The sequence below is a fragment of the Gambusia affinis genome, linkage group LG01, assembly GCF_019740435.1.
Source record: "Gambusia affinis linkage group LG01, SWU_Gaff_1.0, whole genome shotgun sequence".
NCBI classification, from domain to species: Eukaryota; Metazoa; Chordata; class Actinopteri; order Cyprinodontiformes; family Poeciliidae; genus Gambusia; species Gambusia affinis.
The window spans coordinates 27,040,392-27,058,846 of NC_057868.1; the positions used below are offsets into that span (position 1 = coordinate 27,040,392).

Sequence of the window (18,455 nt, forward strand, 5' to 3'; positions counted from 1 at the left end):
TATTAAATCTCCCCTGAAGTGTGACGACATTTGATGGAATTTCTAGTAATGAAGAAACACAGTTTTTTTTTTTTTTTTTTTAAAGTACTACAAAAGTATTTAAATATATATAATAAAATCTATTTGGAAAGAAATACATTGTATTTAGTCTTGTAAATATCACAGTGAAACAAGCTTAAATTTGCATAGCTTTTTTGTTATTTCTTGCTAAGTTACTGCAAGTAAATATAATGGTCACTGACATCATAGTACCTTGCAAAAACTATTCATATGCATAGAACTTTTTTTGCATTTATGGTCTTGTGATCTCTAATGGTGAAGTGTCTTTGGTGCTGCTCTTGTTTTCACCAACATGCAGGAGGAAGGGCTGTCCTGGTTCCACACCAATGAGGAAGGCTTTAATTCTGGCTCCCATCTTTGACTAAATAAATAAATAAATAAGTAGCACAGCTACATTTAAATAGCAAACTCAGCAAATGACAAAGTGCTTCTACAAAGAAATAGGCTCACTAGGATAACGACATACCTGCATATATCCAACAACATGGTCCACGATTTGACATGAGCTCTTTTGGCATTTTACTTGTGGCCTTTGGACGTAGGAAGAAGCACATGAACCAACAGAAGAATGCCTGTTTTTCTTAGCCTGGAGTGAAAACAAGAAAAATAACAGAAACATTAGGATACTAAATATTTTAAAGAGAAGTGTGAGCAAACCTAATCAGGCCCACCTGTGTGTGTCACCATCATATTCATTCAAAATACTCTGCCCCTCCCCCCCTTTGGCCTGCAGAGCATTTTTCACGACCTACAAGACAAAGCATAAAAAAAATAAAAGCATTAAAAAAAAGTCAGAAATAATTACCATGAACACAGCTCAGACATTAAGCATCACATAATCATTAGGTGTTATAGAAATTAGTGAGCTTACAAAAACATTCTGGACAGCATTAGAAGTCATGCCAACCTTTCTGAAGAAATGTGTTGAAGTCATCATAACTTTAGTCACCAACAGGACGTACTAATGAAGAAAAAACATTTTGGCCTTTTTTAGATGTGCCACAGGTACAATACATCGGAGTCAAATGGCCAAATAACCTCCTCCTTGTGTAGATCAGTTCTCCAGAGTCCTGCTAATGACCTAATTATTCTATTCAGATGTGGTGCAGCAGCAGCACATCTAAAAATTGCATGACAGTGGCCCTTCAGGACTGGAGTTTGACACCTGTGGCATAGATCAAGTCACCGGGCCAGTACAGCCACTCTCCCCATTATGCAGTCTACAAGCAAAAACTTAAAGAAAACGACACCGCAACTAAATCATGTTAACTCAAATGGCCTTCAGATTTTTCTGCAAGTTTTAATTTCAACCACCTGATACCTCGTGCTACTCAGGCAAACACGTGACGTCACAAACCAGACAGAGTTGGTGTTAGTGTTAATTTAGAACTCAACACCAGACAGAATTGCTTTTATTTAACTCTCTGGAATAACACCAACTCTTTAGGGAAAATAACACTTGTGTTGTTGAATTAGACAAAAAAAAAACAAATGTTGAATTAGCACTATATTTTTAACATACAACATCAACACTGGAAATCTAACACTTTTGATATTGTTGTGTAGTTAAGGATCTGAGGCAATTCTGTATTTAATATCTCAAAAAATATGGCAAAAAAATATTTATTCTCTCCATGCACAAAGCTGGTAGAGACCTGATCCAAAAGACTTGCCGTTGTGGCAATAAAATCACAGCACAAAGTGATTCCATAAAGTGTTGAATCAAGTTCAAATTGGTTCATATTTTCTATCCAGTTTTTACCATCCTACTTCACAGCTATGTAAGGTTAGATTTACCACATAAAATCCCACGAAAATAAAGTTAAAGTTTTGATTGTGAAGATTTTAGCACCATAAATTTCTCTTTCATGTAGGAGTTCATCTTATCCCAAAATTACTCGAGTCTTTGTTTGAATTAGAAACAGACAGAGTCTGAAACTCCTTCAGCCGCTGCTTTCTTGCTTCTCAGCTTGTGCAACTTTCTCTCCAGGCCCACATCCTGTTCTTTACCACATGTCCATAAACAGCTAGTGCACATAAGGGCTGCCAAAGAATATTTGCAAGTGAAGGGTAGGCTTGTGGAGATAGAGCATTTGCACGTGTGAGTAAATTTATTGCAACATTCAAATGAACATAACTAGTGACACAGGATGGCTGGAGTGCAGCTGCAGATGACGGAGGATCATGGGAGGTAGATAGGAGCAGAAGCACCAAATGAAAGAGGACAGGGCCATCTGTAGAACAAAGCCTGACATGGCCAGGAGCCATGTCAGGGCCAACTGTAACCCCAGCAACGGAGGGAAAAATGTGGGAGAAAGGGTAAGCATGGAGGAGGAACATTGTAAAATTTCAGCTGGTCAAGACACTGTGTACTTGATGGAACTTATTGGACTTTTTTCCATGGTATTTACAGAGAAGGATATAAATAAATCTCAAGCACTTTCATAAAGAATGCGTGTGCACTGCAGCACATGGTTGGACAAATACTGGATAAACATATTGACACAACTGCATACAAGGTCAGCCTTGCATGTGTTTCATGTCATAAATATGAAGATGCCAAGCAGCAAGCTGTATGACAGTTTACATAAAACAGTAAAGTCTTAGAGAGTCATGGGATTATTATGCTGCAGTAGTAAAACCAGGGTATCCTCTGTTTTCCAGTCATGAATTATGTTTAGATAGAAACACAAGAATAGACAGCAAAAAGAAAAAAAATGACTTGGGAAGAAAAGTTCACAGAGATTGATTATTAAAAATGATACACCTCATCTTAAAACACTGGAGTCGATGCAGGGTTTGTATGGTTACATAATGCCACACCCTGCTGAGGTTTCAAAGCAGGAATATGTTCATGTTTCCAATAAGTAGGTATATTCTTATCTTGATAACTTAAACAATGAACATTTATAAAACAAAATAACTTTATAAATCAATGTGGTCCAGTCTCTCTGCTTCTTAAGAATGTTTTATTAAATTAGAGACAATGAGAAACCACTTCATGAATAAATCCACACTGGACCAGGAGGCATAAACAGCTTGGCTAAAGACCAGCTAAGCATTTACACCTGGTTCAAAGTTGTGCTACATGACCTTTACATGATCATGTCGCAACATTTAACGTGGGGAAAAGTGAAAACCTCAAATTGTGAAGCCACACAGTACACAATAAAATCATATGTTAAATGTTTTTGCAAAGTTCAAGGGGCAGTATTACGTAAAATCAACTTTTTGGACGTTTACGTCATGTTATAAGGTTATTCCCTCATCAAAAACATACCTGGAGTGATGTGTTGATTCTTTCAGGCATATTTGAGAAATGCCTTAATCTCCCATGGTAACCATTCAAAAAGCTGAGGGGAACCGAACACCGCCTCCGAGACGCAGAGCACCGCCTGACCCTGACCCCACAGCTCCATCAGTCAGCAACCCCAGACTAGCCAGCAGCAATTAGCAAACACCTGGTGGAACTGCACATCTGGTGAGCTAATTGCAGGAGCTACTGCTCTGCACTATGACAATAAAAATGTTGTTAAAAGGTTAACAGAGGAGCGATGTTAAGTCAAATTCCAAAATGTGTAATTGATTTTGACTAATTAAGACTTACTGAATTGACTGTGTATTTCTGTATATTTGCCTTGAGATGACTTTTGCTGTGAAATGAATTTGTACAATAAATTGAATTGAGGTTATCATATAGAAGAAACAGTGTGGCATCTAGATTTGCATATTTCCTATAAAGGCTAAGGTGTGCAGATTGAAACTTGACACTGCAAATGTCACTTGACACTAAATAAAAAAAATATATTTTCAACCATCCTTCCTTGCTTTATTTTAGCATTGCTACCTTGTTTCTGTTTGTATTTTCTTCTGCTTATTCTGAGCCTACAGGTCATTGTTTATTCATTTTCACACTTACTCTGAGTTAGTTAATTACTCTCTCAGTGTAAATATACCTCCAGGTTGTTCTTTATCAGATTCACATTGATCCTCGTCTCCTTGTTCATGCAGTCTCTTCCAGTTCATGCTCAGGAAGGTTTGGTTTATTCTACCATTGCCGTTTTGTTACTTTTGCTTAATGAGGTTTGCCTTAAACCACTTCCCTGCTTCCCGGTTCACTGATTAGGCACTTCTTATCCTTTTCAACAATAGCCTGTGATGCATTTTAAAGGACAATGCTACACTTTTTGTGCAGATGTTTTAATTTTATGTAGATTATTACCTCTTGAACACATTTGTTCATTTATTAATGCAGAAAAAAAAAAGATTTTTGGAAGTTGTAAAAATGACATTAAGGATGCTTGCAATGGAGTCAAATGCAAAGAAATATTGTTTTAATGAACACAAACCAGGAAGCAGATAATTTGTAAAGAAGCTGACAAAAAAACTAGAGGACCTGGTAAGTGACTTGCTGAAATAATCAGACTAAAGAATGATAAACCTAAGCCCAAAATCCATAACAGCATAAAGTCAAATTCATATGTCCAGTCTAGTTCTCCTTTACTTAAAGGGTCCCTTATATTTCAGTCACATGACCAACGACTGTCATGTATCTGAAACTGTACTGTCTTTAAATAAAAACCATAGTGTTCTGCAGTCACTATACACATTTGTCTTCCAAAAGTTGAATGTATGTATTATTAGAAATGTTTAAACTGCAAGCTGATCACGGTTACATTATTTTGCCTCCAGTTATTTCTGTGACACTACAATAGGAAACATTTAGATGAATAAGTAATTATTGACCTTAACGTGGAATCATATTTCTCACAATAAGTTAAGAGGAAAGCTTATCTGTGTTAGTATTGAAGAGACCATTTCACTGATCTGTTAATGAGCTGATAAGACATTTTGGTCTCATGCCATATTTTTATACAAACACATATTACCTAAGTGACTGTCTGTGCAGGATATTTCTTCTCCAACCTCTCAATCATCCAACTCATCTTTCTTAATTCCCAATCACTGTCATCTCTCAAAGGTGTCGCCTTGATAAATAATTCAGCACTGGCATTTAGGAGTCTGCCCTTACGAACAGAGGACACACACATTTAAAAGGCGATATCACTCGTCTGGCCTCGATGTACTTTTCTGCCTGAGCATAAACGATGTAATTGTGAGGTTTCTATGTGTGTCTAGATGAAAACATGCTCAACAAAAGCAGAACGCAAAAGGGCTTTGTGAACTACAAGTGAGCTCAAATGAAGGATTTACCCTTTCAGCTGCAGCTGAATGAATAAAAGAGTGAGATATAATACAAGCTTTCAGGCAGCAGTAAATATAACTAAGGAATTATTTTTGATAACATAATTTCAAAAAAAGATGCTGCTATGGAACATATTGAAAGAAACAACATGGTTGTTGTAAATGCAACACTGAGTGACTGAGAACAAAGTAAACAAAGGAGTATTTATATTGAAGGAGGATCAGCAAACAAAGGTAAGTCATGGGAAGAAAACAAATCCAAAACGAACAAAAGAAGAAGAAAAATCAGAACATGTCATAAGAACTGGCACGGCACAACAAATACACTGAATTTCAACGAATATCAAAGCAAGTTTACAACTTGTGCATGGTGCATTCATATTTGTGTGACTGTAAATAGCCAGTTGAGTAAAAGATAACTTCCTTTCCTTTTGCACATGTCCCAGATCTTCACTACCAGATAAAAGTATTACATCTTTTTTTCTACTACATAATTTGAATTGTTTTTCCTTGATTTTCCTCTTCTTTTCTTCTCTTCTTGCCATGATATTAACATCAAAGATAACTAACAGAACCATTTCAGCAAAAATTCTACCATGTGCCCACATTTAACTATATTTTATATACGTTAAAGTGACCACTGGAGAAAGGCACCACAATGGATAAAGCATGTTGCACAATGGATGGGCGGATATGTTAAAGTATCGTATTGCCATTATGAAAGAATGACAGAAATCAATCATCTAAGTCAAGGTATTGTCAACAATCACATAAGAATCACAAATTCAGAGTTTAACCTATTAAATTCACTTCTCACACTTGTACTCCGACATATTCGCCATCTTAATTCAAATCCACTGTTCTTGCACAATTTTACCTGACAACTTGCTTTCTTCAGTATAAGAAGCCTTATTTTTATATCCTCTTGTCACCTTGCATTTTAATTCCCTCTTCCACCAAGCACATTGTGTGACTTTGATTCTGTTCCTGGTAATTAGATGCACAAGCTGTCAGTTGCCAGTTGTTGTGGAGTTCAACATGATGAAAGAAGTAACCCAATTTTCCACCACTTCAGATAGAAAAAACCTTTCGATCTGATTATCCCCTGTAAATACAGACACAAAAACATCTAAAAGAGATCTAAAACCACACAAAAGTGTTCAGTCCCCTTAAACCTCTCAACATTTGTATCTCATTATAACCAAAGATCTATAATGGGTTTTACTGGAATTTTAGAAACCCACACAAAGCAGAGAAAAAAGTCTTCACTGGAAGAAACGCTACATGAACACATTTAATAATAATCTATCTTTCTCTCCGTATGACATGGTTTTATTTGGATCATATCCCTTTAACTCCAATAAATGAAACCCAGGCCACCGGAATGCCTTCAGAAGTCACCACAAAGAGTCCACCTGTGTGTAATTTAAATACAGCTGTTCCGCCATGCCTCAGAGGTTTGTCAAAAAACAATGGTGAGCTAATAGCATCATTGCCATGAAAAGAATCATTGGGATTGAATTGAATTTTGACCAAGGAACACACCAGAAAGGTCATGCAGACGTTCACCTTCCAGCAGAAACCCGAAACACACAGCTAAAATTGAATGGTTCAGATCAAAGAATATGCATGTGTTCAAATGGTCTAATTAAAGTCCAGGCCTAGATGCAATTGCAATCCATGGCCAGATTAAAATTGTTGATGTTCACAGATGTTCTCCTTCCAATCTGAGCGAGGTCAAGCTGTTTTGCAAAGAACAAATGCTTTGGTATTTTTAAAAGTGCAAAGCTGGAAGAGGCACACACCAGAAGATTAAGATGTAATTGAAGTAAAAGTGGCTGTACAGTGTATTTTCTCAGGATGTTGCTGAAAATAAATGTGCACCACATGTTCCCAAATTTGATTTGTGAAATGAAATTAAATCTCTGCATCATTTTCCTTCCTGCTTTATTGTATGTCCTACTTAGTTTGTCACTTAAGTCCCAATAAAATTCATTTATTTTGGAGACATAGTGTATAGAAAACGCATAAAAATTCAAAGACTTTGAATGCCAATTGCCAGGCAATGTATTAGTAATCAAATGACTAATCCCTCCTGGAATGTGGAAACTGTGAACCCATGCCAATGACGATGATTCAAACACTTAGTGTTTTAAAAGAAGGAACATCTGTGCCTTTCTATCACCTCTGGTATAACAGACTTCAGAGCTTTTGGAAGTCAATGCTGTTTAGCTTTGAAGGAGAGAAGTTGTTCAGAGCACAAACGTACTGTCAGCACAACAGCATTTTGTTCCAACTTCACCTTTACAAGAGGGCAAAGGGCTAATAGCACTGAGACTGTGAAGGACCTGAGCAACTGAAGGAATCAGGGCAAATAAAATCTGTCCCAGAAATAGCCAGACACACAAATACCAGATGCACTGCGAGGAGCTACCCTCAATTTTCACAAACCCACTTTGACAGATGACTTCCTCCGACATCCAGCAGATGTGAGACAGTGTGAATTAAATTTATAGAAAGAAGGAGAAACACACAGGCGAACACACATGTAAAAATGCACACTCATACACACATCCAATAATCACAATGAGACTGACACTGTTAAATCTCAATAACATCGCAGCCAAGCATCGTTTTGGCCACCTATCTGCTTCTCTATCACCATTTCCAACCTTTTCTGGCTTTAAATTTATGCCCAAAACACCTGATTTCGAAAGGATTATAAATATTTAGCATTTGTGCATGAGAATCTATTACTGCTACTTTGTGCCGTGATAAGTGTGGTATGTTTTAGGGCTTGAGGGGTGGGGGGGGTTGGTGGGGGGCAGAGGGTGTTGGGGTCATTCAAAGGGAAGACCAGTGTTTGAAAAATATTGAAAAAGAAAATCATGTTGACAAAAAGGTGAGACAGAGAGGGTGTGAGGCTGCAGGAGCTGTGCTTGTTCTTGAGGAAGTAATTTCAGACGCATGTGGCAGAACACAAGCCTAAGAGTTGTTGATGTCTAACCTCATTTCCAGAAGCACACCATGGCTGAGAGGCTTCTACTAAGAACATATGGGTTACATGATTAGAAAAGTAAATGGAGGGGAAAAAGGCCAAACAGGTAATAAGCTGAGTTCATGTGCGTTTTCCATGAAGAACCATGGACACCATTCTTCAGCTCTTGTTAGTTTGATTGTTATTTTGGAAAAGCTTTTTTTATTTAATGACAAAAGTAATACTTACAAAAGTAATTAAATACAAATGGAACGGTAAAGTAAAAATACTTTTCAGTTGGATATTTATAGTCTATAGTATATAGTTGTTACCAGCCCTGCTTCATTCAGGTCAGAATAAAAACATTGAGGAAGTGTTTGATTTAAAAATATCTACATAAAGAAAAAAAAATAGAAATTCACATCCTCAAAAGAACAGTTTCCATTTACCTATTATGATTCACCAGTGGGGAGAGTAGATAAAATTTTTATTAAGTACTAACTTAATATATTATAATATAATATAATATAATATAATATAATATAATATAATATAATATAATATAATATAATATAATATAATATAATATAATATAATATAATATAATATAATATAATATAATATAATATAATATAATATAATATAATATAATATAATATAGTAAAATAAACAGATAGAATAAAAATTAAAACCAGCTTTTAATTAAAGTTTTTTTTCTTTATTTCCACTTCACAGGCATTCCTTACTTTTTGCATTTTCTAACATTACAACCGCCAACACAAAGAGTTCAAGCACAATTTTGAATTTAGGAGAATAATACAAAAAGTACATTATTTGGCCTCTGGAAACGTAACAGACATGTCCCACTGCAAAGGGCACAGCTGCAAATAGATCATGTGCAAAGAGTTGAAGTTTTATAAATCTGAGTATGGTAATAAATTCCTACACATATTTTAATTGTAGTGCTTGTTTAGCCAAAACTGATCTGCGCTACAGGTTGAGAAGCAAATTGCACAGACTCTGAAAGAGTACAACTAGCGAGATTAAACGCAATTTTACTTTCACTGATCCAAAGACATTAAAGAGGCATGAAGTACATCAATCTAGAGCAAACTTAAACAAACTTCAACTTCACATCAATGAGAAACAAGTCTACTTTGCAACAAAGAAGCAGAACTCACTGTAGATACCAAAAGAACGCCATGCAGGCACTGACTTACTGAAGGGAGATAATGGCTAAGGGAATAAAAGTGTGGTAATTGGAAGCAAAGGACCAGATGTGTAGGAAGAGTGGAAGACAGGAATGAACGCCCACTGGAGGAATTTCTCAAATTAACGCAGGACAAAACAAGAAAATAAAGTGTCGCAGGGTGCAAAATGAAATGCTCAACTAACACCCAAGGAAGGACGGGATGTTCAACTTGTGAGTTTGTACGAGGGAAGGTCTTTCCAATGAACCAATAATTCCCCTCTGCCCTTCACTAGCTCTCCTTATAGTAACAATACCCAGTAGAGGTATTTTAATAATGTAAGAGATGGTGAAATAAAGCTGCCAACCAAAGAGCTTCAGTCCCCAGTGCCCCGAGTGAATTATTCACCACAGGCAGTGATTAGTAACAGGCAGACGGACGAGCAGAAAGACTTTGACAAAGGTGTGGGGAGAGTGACAAAGGATGCAGATTTGACTTGCAGGAGAGTGGAAAGGATGGCATTCACATGTTACGTAACTCAGAAGTATGAAGAAATGTTTATTTCAAATAGTTAAATAGGAACAATGAGGCATCCATTCATCCATCCTCATGGAACAATATTACTTGAACTGAATTGTCATTTAAGTCAAAAGCCTCAATCTCTTTTGATTCCTGAAAAAGTTATGAAACTTTTTTTGGGGAAAAAAATAACTTTATTGCCAAATCTTTCTTCTGCTTTAAAAAAACAAACAAACAAAAAAAGATTCTGTAGGTGATATATTTTATCACTATATTTTACCTTTTTAAAATATGCAAATTTAATTTACTTTCAATTAATGAATACATTCAAGAGGACTTTTTTTCAACGAGTTAAGGATTTGTTTTCGTTCACTTCTTGCCCTTTATATGAGAAATGCTGGGAACACATTTTTTCCTGGCAAACTTTTCGTAATTATGATGCAATTAGTGACTTAAACACACTGAGCTCGTGTAATTTCAGTCTTTATTTGATCACTTCAACGTAATGCAGCATAAGACGTGGAAAGAAGCTTCTAATTAGAAGCTTTTGGCTTAAAAGGAAGTGTGCCACATTCAGTAATCACTTACACATGTGCACACATAGAAAGCTCCTTAAATTTCTTTGCTTCTTTTCAGGTGTTTACCATCCAACCAAGCGGGAAATGAAAATGAAAATGAAAATGGTGAAACCCTGCGCTTCACATCTCTGAGGGAAATACAGTCACCAGTTAATTTTTTTGTCTTTTCAGTTTACAGTTTTTCCAGGACTGATGAAGCTGTTAGATAAAAAGTTGGTTACCGTACTTGTTTGCACGTGTGTCTGCATTTGTTTAAAAAAAATAAAATAAAATGCATCCTCTCAGGCGCAGTTTTTATGTGTTAGAGATAAAGATTACATTAAAGCTTAAGGTAGGGATCTTGGTTTGGGAAGGCTGACTGTCCAAAAAATGAACATAAGTCAATGCACAGTCCTGTGTCTCTCTCTCTCTCTCTTTCTCTTTCCAGGCATCTCTGTGTGTGTCTAGCATGTGTGCATATGTGTGTAAGTGTTTGTTGACGGCGGTAAAACGTCCCTGAGTTCTGTTTATGTCATGATTACACATGGTGGAATAATGCTTCTGGCAAACAGATGGAGTCTCTCTGTGTTAGGGCTACATAATGCAATTTCTATTTGCTTTTATTCACGATGAAAAACAAATGTATTGAAAATGTTCTGACTTTCAAGCACTTCTTATTTAAATAAGAAACAAGAGCTTTAAATTGTAAAGTTCTGCATTTTTTAACAAAATTTTTATTATCCTTTGCCTTTATGATGCCTCTAAGGCCTGAGGCTGATTCCACTAGCTTAATTACCTTCTCAGTTTACCATTTAGTTCTGCACAGGTCTGTTAGTGACCCACCTTTTTAAAACTAATCTGATGGGGCAGAAAAAAAAACTCTTAAACCATCAGGACATTAGTCTTTGAGAACCAGGATTGGACTGCAGTTACTTAAATTGTTCATATCTTGGAATACCTGTCAAATTTATTTTGACCCAACACCATTTAGGGTCTGAGAGACCAGGTCCAAGATTTTTAAGCAAGTCCTTTTATAAACAGGAAATTGGTGCAGAGATTGAAAGGTTGGTGTGATATCATCCATCAAAACAACATCTATTTACGAACTGGATAAAATATAAACCACACAGAGGAAGGTTTCCTCAACGGAATAAAACTGTGAACCGCCTTGATTTCTTCTTTGTCATAATTATCCTAACAATATAACATCATGTGCTCAATTTCCTGTCAGCCAGGGAGCCTAAGTTAAGCCTGATGAATGTGTCTGCAGAGCCAGAACAGAACACCAGAACAACTTGCTAATTACTACAGAACTGCACTCATGCGCCTTCGTAACACAGAAAGTCCAGTTGCAGAAAAGCCTGTTTTGACCATCAATACTCATGTTGATTGGAGATACTGCCCTTGAAGTTAACTTTTACAGACTTCACAAGTTTAAAAAAATAATTTTCCCAAACTAAGTTTCAAAGTCAATCAAATTACTTTCATACATACAACTAAAAATCTAAAGACAGGACTTAAGAGGAGAGTGCATAGAAATAATTTCAGAAATATTTAAGATTTGACGGCAGTTCATACAGACTGATCTATCAAAATCACACCTGAGCAATGTGACTTGTGTCTACTGCTCCTGGAGTAATCCTGAAGGTGTCCTTATCAAGAAGGGCATTTCGACAAATAATTGTTTTCAAGTGTACAAATATTATAGACATTATTATGCACATATTTGTTTCATTTGTTAAGGAGTCACTTGGGTGTGACTTTTTTTTAAATCTGAAAAGCAGTTTGAGTTTTAAGTTAATGTGATTTATAAAAAAAAACTCTGCCAGGCAAATTTATTTTGAGTGATTTTTTTTTTATTTTTATCCCACATGTTTGGCAGTTATAAGCCCTGATGTGAAATTAAACTCAGATTTCTAAACAAAATGTTTAATTACATCTGACTCAATAATGGGAGAGGCTTTTTCACAAAGGGCCAGACCGCACTTTGTGAAAGGGCGGTCTGGCCCTTATATAATCTTTATCCCTCTAATAATTAAAATGATTATTTCAAAACAACATTTTGTATTTACTCCGGTAATCTTTATCTGATATAAAAATGTGAATGATGTTCTGGAACATTTGTCCTACACAAAAAAAAGGTAAAGCAGATTTCTTTCTGGGGAAGGGCATATTTTTTTTACAATGCAATAACACTAAATAAGGCTGCTCCTAGTGGTTATGATCATTAAAATTTTGGAAATTTAATGTATGGGTTGGTAAAATGCTTAAGAGTAAAACCAATAATTTTTCTCGACTACTGTTTCAACCGTCATTTTTGCCATAGAGATTCTCCAAACAACTGCTGCTCTCCAGTGGTCTGAATTTGAAACTGAAACCAAATTCATAATAAAAAAAAAAAAAGGTTTTCACATTTTTATCCTATATCAACCAAGAATCATAACAAAAGGGAATAATTAAAGTGGTTCAGTAAAAAATAAAAGACTCAGTTTTGACAATAAAAATGTTAATGAAGAAGCACGGAAAGGAAGGAAGGAGTAAGTTTTGAAGAGAAAAAAAAAAAAAGCAAAACAAACCAGAAGAGATGTAGAGACAGACTGTCTTTGTTCTGCCATACAAAAGAACAGACAAAAAGCCACGGACACCTGATCACCAGAGCCTTCAACCAGTGAGAAACGGTGAAAAGGAATCAAGAGAGAGCCAGACGGGAGCATGAGGCGCATTTTAGTTGTATGTGTGCATCCAAATGAATGTGTGTGTGCCTTCAGTGTTCAGAAGGAGTCAAAGCCGGGGAACAGGTCCCCATTGTGCAACAGGGAGTAATGAAGGAGGTAATGAGGGTTTGAGTTTCCAGAGCTGCCCATTATAAGTACACCATGCTTGGGCCCAAGAGAGCCAGGGGGCCAAGAGAGCAGAGAGGGGGTGGTGGGCATCAGTGAAGATAGGGTAGCTTGATCTAGATAACAGTGAACAGCCATCTATCTCAAATATCAAAGGGAGTAAAGGTGAAAAGTGAATTTAATAACTGCAAACTGCTATTGTTTAATATGTCAAACTCTTATCTTGGATTTAAATAAGTTGTTCTTGCAGATGTTGAAGTAGGATTAATTGGCAGGTAATTTTGTTTTATTTCTAGAGCATAATGGTCGGCCACCTGGGGGCAGCAAATAACATGGGAGCTGAATCCAAGTCTCCTGCACGTGGAGGGTAATATCTAAACTGTCTAAAATTTTATATCAATTTTATAAGTTCAGAACTAAGTTTGTTAATAATAGCAAAGAGTGATTTAGAAGTAGACTTCATGTACACAGCTTTCAGAAATAATCTTGTTTTCATCAGATCCTGAACAGGAACACAGTTTTTGCTCAATAGAAAAACTTCACCTTACTTTACATGTACCATAGTTGAACCTGAAAATATATTCAAATTAGCCAAAAAAAAAAAAAAAAGACTTTAGTTGGGTGAACTTAGACACTGATTAAGTTTTGATGAGTGTTTACTTTATCTTTTTATAATGTTTTTTTTGTTTTTTTTTAAGACTGACAGTTTAGCGCTTTCCCCATTACTTGACATCTCATTCCAGCATGGTTACTAAAAAACATGGTCACGTCATCATTTTCAACAGAGCAACACGCTGCCAGCTGAAAAAATATTTATTTCTGCTTTATTTTAATTTGGGATTCAGCAACTCTATTGCTAAACTACATTTACTGAAGTTTAAAACCTCATAAATCAAATCAAACAGAGTTAATAACATATTGTTTTTTTAAAAAAAAATTATATGTGTACTGACACCTCATTGTGAGCATTACACAGTAAAACTGAGCTGACATGTCCTCTGCCAATCTAAGTCAAGCAACTCCCACCCATCGTGCAAACAGAAAAAACAAAAAATGGCTCATTGAGCAAACTGAAAAGCAACAGTGGAAACAGTCATCTTTAATGGCCAGGTGAGGAGAGATTTAGTGCGATACATGTGTATTCATTATGTGAACGCAAACCAAATTTGAGAGCTGTCATCAAAAGCCAACATATTTGTGGGATGTAGGAAGTTGACTTTACAGGAGGGGAAACACAAGGTGCTTCAAAAGGATTAATATATCATTAATAATCAGCACACTCATGTCAATAGAGTTTCTATTTGGTGTCAGTATAGTCTTCCTTAGTGTCCTCCTTCTGTGTTGGGTCTACATAAGATTTTTCTTCCAACACAAATAACCTTTGATTGTTCTCTGTGTATGTAGCTGTAGAGCCTTCAAACGCCACCTTGTCATTACGTTGCATAGAAGTCTCACTCTGTAAACTCAAGAGACAGACACGGGGATTTGTGCAGGACCAGCTACCAAGTGGAATGTAAGCATTTGGGAAATGTGAGAACTTGTCCACAACTTTGCACTCTGCTTGCAGGTCGAAGCACCATTATGGTCTGGACTCATGTGGATGTGTTTATACGTGGTCTGAAAGCTCAAATTGTGCTCAACTTGTGTGAAGAAATGATTCAGGGGTTCTCTTGACAATGAAAGAATAATGTAATAAAAGAAATAATCACTTTATGTCAACATCAAAAGCATAGATGTTTTTTCTTAGGTACTCTTCCCCAAAAAAGGAAGGCTAGAATGGGTAAGTCTGAAGGAGACTACGGAAAAATAAAAAGTAACACCTTTAGGTTATTTGGCAATTTGCCATCGCAACACTGAGAAGATTGTATGTGAGTCTGCAAATCATTACATGGTGAAAAACAACAATGTGCTCACATCATTACATTTGGAAACACCTCCATCAAGTCTCAATCACACATGTTAGGTCTCATTTTGGATCTTGAAGACTAGCACGTTGTTAGACTCAGAGGAGCAAAGCCAACAAGTGACAGTCCAGTCTGGAAAATGTGGATTTCAACTCTTACAGAGGTTAGAGCATGACATTATATTAAAAAGGGTTTAAGGTTAGTAAATTATGAAAACAACAACAATAAGAATTACATATCCAAACTTAATTATGAAGTCATAAATGCAGCTAAGGAGTTTTCTGATTCATGCAATATCATTTATTCCAACTGAATCTCATCAGGCTTGGTTCAGAGACTCTAACACTCAGCGCTCAGCTGCCCTGGAAACTGCAGCTTGTGGGAAAAATGTTGTCATGAGGAGCTGATCAAAAAATCAGAAGTGAGCTTTAGGAAATGTCTGCCCACATTATGTTCGTCATCCAATAGGAAATTTTGATACTTTAAACTCAGGCGTGACGAGAACAAGAATGTACTACAGCATAGAAACTGCTGTCTGGGGCTGCTTAAAATTATAAACTCTAGATTTTAACATATTAGTAACCATTTAAAATTAACTACCCATGAATTTTTAGAAATATATATTTCTTTTTCAAACAGACAAACTAAAATAATTCATTAGATATTTTGATTTGTTAAATATTTTAGACAAGACTTTTTTTGAGTTCACATCGTATTCATAAAACATAAAAGCATCAATACATTATGCATAATCAGGTAGGACACAGGAACGAGAAAAGGCAGTTGTGTTGAATCAACCCAAATTTGTGGTAAGGATAGTTGAGAATAAATAATTCTGTGTTTTCTGTGTTTTCCTTCTATCTCTTTTAGCTAGTTGCTAATCTAAACCTAAAGGATATTTTCAGGGTATTCAGGTAAGTTTTAAATCAGTTCTTTGGCCTTGCCAACTGAAACTGAAACAATGTGATTTCGAAAAAAAAAGAAAAAGAAAAAAAAAACAGCAAAGAATTTGTCTGCAATAATATATACTTATCTACATTCTCCAATTTCTCTGGGAATAAACATAACAGTATAATTTTTTTTTTCTCTCACAAGTTTCTCTTAATTTCAAAGTCAGAAATGAAGTATTCATCTTTATCAAGAATTAGGATAAGGTTCAAGTTTTTAAACAGCTGCACAATTTAAACAAAGCTATATATGAGCAAGAAAAAAAAAATACTTATACCAGTCACACATTTTTTTACTCCTGTGGCACGGGACCAAAATGCAAATTATTAGATACACCCATCTTAACTGCAATTATTGCTTCCTGCCCAACATGTTATGCTTGTAACATCTAAGGTTTAGTGGTTGTAAAAATTGTAGAAAGTGACTATTACTGACCACAAAATAATGATTTGATTGCTTCTCAGACAAGCAAAACTGCTGGCCAAGCAAAAATACTTTAAAGAATCCCAAATGTCAAGTCTGAAAGCAATCAAAGCAACAAGAATGTGCATTTCAATCCCAAGTCATTCAGTAACTTGGCAGCTTTCCACACCACTTATTGTGCCCTATTGGCCTGCAGCTTCATCCAAATTTATTTATACTTACTATGAGTTAAGACACTGTTGGCAGAGTGAAATCTTCTAAGGATTGTGATGAAAGCCTCAATTTGATTTTATTGTTTACTTTCAATTTATTTTGCCAAAACAAAAGTTATCTTATGGTCAAGTGATTGGAACTTTTGGGTTACTCAAAATATTTTTAAAATACTGTGCTTTTTCCAATGCATTTGTAAGTTGTTAAATTTGGAAAAAAAAAGTAGCCAACAGACTTCAGATTTATGTCTCTAAGGTTTACGAAAATCATGTGCAGAAGATTTAAATATATGTTCATATGAACCTTTGTAAAGCTGGTAATAGGTTTTCTCTGATCTCCTTTTTTTTCAAATAAATCTCTCCATCAGTGTTCTGGTTGACATGAGGCTGCAATATCAAAAGCCCACTCTCTGTTTGATCCCATGTTAAATTTCAAAGAGGGACACTTGATCTGTGCCCTGGATGACAAGGGTGAGGTCAGAAGGTGTGGGCATGGGAAGAGATAAGTGGCAAACAATAGTGAGTTAGAGGAACAATCGTGGTTACTTGGTTAGTAACTTTACTTCTTAGTGTATGTATGTATAGGTTCTTAGTTCTTTAGCAATCTTTTTGCTAAATCCTCATCAATTACCTGTTTGTAGGAAAGCAAATTTCTTACATTCAGTGGTTGACTCGAGACAGGCTGTAAGCTTTGTTGAAAATAGTGAACCTAAAGCTAGGTTTATAATTGACGTGTTGAGCCGGGCACACAAGGCCAATGCGCCGTTCCACCCCTTCACTCGTGTGTTGTCACAGCGCTTGGTTATGCACCTCTGAATTTTTGTAACTTGATGCGAATCGCACATGCCACCTTTCATTCAAACTGGACGATTTGTACAGTTTTCTTACAGAGCAGGTCCCCATGTACTGGCATTTCTAAAAGTCCTCTAGATGAGTGAATTTTCATAAAATACTGCACCAATGTACCCTTCAAGTATAAGCACCACGCTGTTTGCTCGTCCTGTTCGCACTTAACACAAATTTTCAAATATCTCAGCATTTACTTTACCCCAAATACTGGAAACCTCCAGATCATTCTTGCTATGATAATTAAGGTTTCCCAAGTCCTTGTCCTTATTTGGCCTACAAAGATATGTTACACATTTTACTGGTTTAACCAATATCTGCTGTTCAAACTCAGCCTAGATTAGCCCATTAGAACATTTTCATTGTCAATGAAAAGACGTCTATGCATATCAATAGACGTCTTTTATGTGTAGTCTTTTCACCATTTTAACCACATTTTTACATTAGTAAATGGAAGTCAACATCATTTGCTCTATTTCTATTCAACTGAAATATATATAAAGGGTAATGCTGGCTATTTGCGGAACTAACCAGTGTGTATACAGAGGGGGAGATCCCAACCTGTAAAGTGGCAGAATCTACTTTATGCTTGCTTCTAGTTCTCATATGTCTAGCGGCACTGATGATGACTTTGGATGTACCAATACGGAATACAGGTGAAGTGGCAGATTTTATTTTATCATATCTTGTACATTTATTAGACATTTTTATTGATATGTAAAGAGCGTCTTTATGAAATTCCTAAGTCACAGTAAGCCAAGGTTCAATATGCTACAT

General features: G+C 36.0%; 1 long non-coding RNA gene across 2 annotated transcripts; it reads right to left on the reverse strand.

Annotated features, from left to right (window-relative positions):
• Positions 1-217: 217 nt before the first annotated feature.
• LOC122831265 lies at positions 218-16,894 on the reverse strand. Of its 2 annotated transcripts, none has more exons than XR_006370665.1 (4): positions 16,846-16,894; positions 732-808; positions 527-646; positions 218-421 (listed from the first exon to the last, which is right to left on the reverse strand). It is a non-coding gene; the product is annotated as an uncharacterized LOC122831265 (long non-coding RNA). The 2 variants fall into 2 exon arrangements; XR_006370664.1 differs by lacking the exon at positions 16,846-16,894 and adding an exon at positions 3,341-3,449.
• Between the last annotated feature and the right edge of the window lie 1,561 nt (positions 16,895-18,455).